This window comes from Arachis stenosperma, chromosome 2 (genome assembly GCF_014773155.1).
Source record: "Arachis stenosperma cultivar V10309 chromosome 2, arast.V10309.gnm1.PFL2, whole genome shotgun sequence".
NCBI classification, from domain to species: Eukaryota; Viridiplantae; Streptophyta; class Magnoliopsida; order Fabales; family Fabaceae; genus Arachis; species Arachis stenosperma.
The window spans coordinates 76,750,563-76,755,120 of NC_080378.1; the positions used below are offsets into that span (position 1 = coordinate 76,750,563).

General features: G+C 43.1%; 1 non-coding gene across 1 annotated transcript; it reads left to right on the forward strand.

Annotated features, from left to right (window-relative positions):
* The first annotated feature begins 3,997 nt into the window (after positions 1-3,997).
* LOC130964298 (small nucleolar RNA R71) lies at positions 3,998-4,105 on the forward strand. Its single transcript, XR_009080399.1, has one exon. It is a non-coding gene; the product is annotated as a small nucleolar RNA R71 (small nucleolar RNA).
* The last annotated feature ends 453 nt before the right edge of the window (positions 4,106-4,558 follow it).

Sequence of the window (4,558 nt, forward strand, 5' to 3'; positions counted from 1 at the left end):
TTCTTTCAAGAGCCAACATTCATGAACCACAAATTCAAAGACATATGCACTGTTTAAGCATACATTCAGAGAACAAAAATATTGCCACCACATCAAAATAATTAAACTATTATAAAATTCAAAATTCATGCAATTCTTTCTTTTATCAATTAGGCACGTTTTTATTGAAGAAAGGTGATGGATTCATAGGACATTCATAACTTTAAGGCATAGACACCAAGACACTAATGATCATAAGACACAAACATGGATAAACATAAGCATTAAAATTCGAAAAAAAACAGAAGAACAATAACAAGGAAATCAAAGAACGGGTCCACCTTAGTGATGGCGGCTCTTTCTTGCTCTTGAAGATCCTATGGAGTGCTTGAGCTCCTCAATGTCTCTTCCTTGTCTTTGTTGCTCCTCCCTCATGATTCTTTGATCTTCTCTAATTTCATGAAGGATGATGGAGTGTTCTTGATGCTCCACCCTCAGTTGTCCCATGTTGGAACTTAGTTCTCCTAGGGAGGTGTTTAGTTGCTCCCAATAGTTTTGTGGAGGAAAATTCATCCCTTGAGGAATCTCAGGGATCTCATGATGAGTGAGATCTCTTGTGTACTCCATCCTTTCTTGGTGATGGCTTGTCCTCATCAATGGGAATGTCTCCCTCTATGTCAACTCCAATTGAATAACAGAGGTGACAAATGAGATGAAAGGCTAACCTTGCCAAGGTGGAGGTCTTGTCCGCCACCTTATAGAGTTCTTGGGCTATAACCTCATGAACCTCTATTTCTTCTCCAATCATGATACTATGGATCATGATGGCCCGGTCTATGGTAACTTCGGACCGGTTGCTAGTGGGGATGATTGAGCGTTGTATGAACTCTAACCATCCTCTAGCCACGGGCTTGAGGTCATGCCTTCTCAATTGGACCGGCTTTCCTCTTGAATCTTGCTTCCATTGTGCGCCCTCTTCACATATGACTGTGAGGACTTGGTCCAACCTTTGATCAAAGTTGACCCTTCTAGTGTAAGGATGCTCATCTCCTTGCATCATAGGCAAGTTGAACGCCACCCTCACACTCTCCAGACTAAAATCCAAGTATTTCCCCCGAACCATAGTGAGATAATTCTTTGGATTCGGGTTCACACTTTGGTCATGGTTCTTTGTGATCCATGCATTGGCATAGAACTCTTGAACCATCAAGATTCCGACTTGTTGAATGGGGTTGGCAAGAACTTCCCAACCTCTTCTTCGGATCTCATGGCGGATCTCCGGATATTCACCCTTTTGAGTGAAAAGGGGACCTCGGAGATCACCTTCTTCAAGGCCACAACTTCATAGAAGTGGTCTTGATGCACCCTTGAGAGGAATCTATCCATCTCCCATGACTCGGAGGTGGAAGCTTTTGCCTTCCCTTTCCTCTTTTTAGAGGTTTCTCCGGCCTTGGATGCCATAAATGGTTATGGAAAAACAAAAAGCAATGCTTTTACCACACCAAACTTAAAATGTTTGCTCGTCCTCGAGCAAAAGAAGAAAGAAGAGAGTAGAAGAAGAAGAAATGAGGAAGAAGGGAGATGGTAGTGTGTTCGGCCAAGAAGGGTAAGAAAGGGGGTTTAGGTTGTGTGAAAATGAAGAGTTGAAGAAGGGTATTTATAGGAGAGGGGGGTAAAGGTTCGGCCATTATGGGTGGGTTTGGGAGGGAAAGTGGTTTGAATTTGAAGGGTGAGGTTGGTGGGGTTTTATGAAGGATGGATGTGAGTGGTGAAGAGAAAGATGGGATTTGATAGGTGAGGGGTTTTTGGGGAAGAGGTGTTAAGGTGATTGGTGAATGGGGGAAGAAGAGAGAGAGTGATGGTAGGGTCCTGTGGGGTCCACAGATCCTGTAGTGTCAAGGAAAAGTCATCCCTGCACTAAATGTTGCTCAAAATCACGTTTTGAGCCATTTCTGGCATTAAACGCCGGGCTGGTGCCCATTCCTGGCGTTTAACGCCAGGTTGTTGCCCTTTACTGGTGTTTAACGCCAGTCTGGTGCCCCTTTCTGGCGTTAAACGCCCAGAATGGTGCCAGACTGGGCGTTAAACGCCCAACAGCTAGCATTACTGGCGTTTGAACGCCAGTTTCTTCTCCTCCAGGGTGTGCTGTTTTTCTTCCTATTTTTCATTCTGTTTTTGCTTTTTTCATTGTTTTTGTGACTTCTTATGATCATCAACCTACAAAAAAGATAAAATAACAAAAGAAAATAATTAATTATAAAACATTGGGTTGCCTCCCAACAAGCGCTTCTTTAATGTCATTAGCTTGACAGAGGGCTCTCATGGAGCCTCAGAAATGCTCAGAACCGTGTTGAAACCTCCCAACACCAAACTTAGAGTTTGAATGTGGGGTTTCAACACCAAACTTAGAGTTTGGTTGTAGCCTCCCAACACCAAACTTAGAGTTTGACTGTGGGGGCTCTGTTTGGCTCTGTTTTGAGAGGAGCTCTTCATGCTTCCTCTCCATGATGACAGAGGGATATCCTTGGACCTTAAACACCAAGGATTTTTCATTCACTTGAATGATTAACTCTCCTCTGTCAACATCAATCACAGCCTTTGCTGTGGCTAGGAAGGGTCTGCCAAGGATGATGGATTCATCCATGCACTTCCCAGTCTCTAGGACTATGAAATCAGTAGGAATGTACTGGTCTTCAACTTTAACCAGAACATCCTCTACAAGTCCACGGGCTTGTTTTCTTGAGTTGTCTGCCATCTCTAATGAGATTCTTGCAGCTTGCACCTCTAAGATCCCTAATTTCTCCATTACAGAGAGGGGCATGAGGTTCACACTTGACCCTAAGTCACACAAGGCCTTCTTGAAGGTCATGGTGCCTATGGTACAAGGTATAAAAAACTTCCCAGGATCCTGCCTCTTTTGAGGCAGTTTCTGCCTAGACAAGTCATCCAGTTCTTTGGTGAGCAAGGGAGGTTCATCCTCCCAAGTCTCATTTCCAAATAACTTGTCATTTAGTTTCATGATTGCTCCAAGGTATTTAGCAACTTGCTCTTCAGTAACATACTCATCCTCTTCAGAGGAAGAATACTCATCAGAGCTCATGAATGGCAGAAGTAAGTCCAATGGAATCTCTATGGTCTCATTTTGAGCCTCAGATTCCCAAGGTTCCTCATTGAGGAACTCAGAGGAGAGTGGTGCACGCCCACTGGGGTCTTTCTCAGTGGCGTCTTCTTCCTCTCTTTCCTCTCCATATTCGGCCATGTTGATGGCCTTGCACTCTCCTTTTGGATTTTCTTCTGTATTACTTGGGAGAGTACTAGGAGGGAGTTCAGTAACTTTCTTGCTCAGCTGACCCACTTGTCCTTCCAAATTTCTGATGGAGGACCTTGTTTCATTCATGAAACTTTGAGTGGTCTTTATTAGATCAGAGACCATTGTTGCTAAGTCAGAAGTATTCTGCTTAGAACTCTCTGTCTGTTGCTGAGAAGATGATGGAAAAGGCTTGCCATTGCTAAACCTGTTTCTTCCACCATTATTGTTATTGAAACCTTGTTGAGGTCTCTCTTGATTCTTCCATGAGAGATTTGGGTGATTTCTCCATGAAGAATTGTAGGTATTTCCATAGGGTTCTCCTAGGTAATTCACCTCTTCCATGGAAGGGTTCTCAGGATCATAAGCTTCTTCCTCAGATGAAGCATCCTTTGTACTATTTGGTGCATTTTGCATTCCAGACAGACTTTGAGAAATCAAATTGACTTGTTGAGTCAATATCTTGTTCTGAGCCAATATGGCATTCAGAGTGTCAATCTCAAGAACTCCTTTCTTCTGACTAGTCCCATTGTTCACAGGATTCCTTTCAGAAGTGTACATGAATTGGTTATTTGCAACCATTTCAATCAATTCTTGAGCTTCTGTAGGCGTCTTCTTCAGATGAAGAGATCCTCCAGCAGAGCTATCCAAGGACATCTTAGATAGTTCAGAGAGACCATCATAGAAAATACCTATGATGCTCCATTCAGAAAGCATGTCTGAAGGACATCTTCTGATTAATTGTTTGTATCTTTCCCAAGCTTCATAGAGGGATTCTCCATCCTTCTGTCTGAAGGTTTGGACTTCCACTCTAAGCTTACTCCATCTTTGTGGTGGAAAGAACTTTGCCAAGAAGGCATTGACTAGCTTTTCCCAAGAGTCCAGGCTTTCTTTAGGTTGAGAATCCAACCATATTCTAGCTCTGTCTCTTACAGCAAAAGGGAATAGCATCAGTCTATAGACTTCAGGGTCTACCCCATTAGTCTTAACTGTGTCACAGATTTGCAAGAATTCAGCTAAAAACTGATGAGGATCTTCCATTGGAAGTCCATGGAACTTGCAATTCTGTTGCATTAGAGAAACTAATTGAGGCTTAAGCTCAAAGTTGTTTGCTCCAATGGCAGGGATAGAGATGCTTCTCCCATAGAAGTCGGGAGTAGGTGCAGTAAAGTCACCCAGCACCTTCCTTGCATTGTTGGCATTGTTGTTGTTTTCGGCTGCCATGGGTTCTTCTTCTTTGAAGAATTCGGTCAGGTCCTCTAAAGAGAGTTG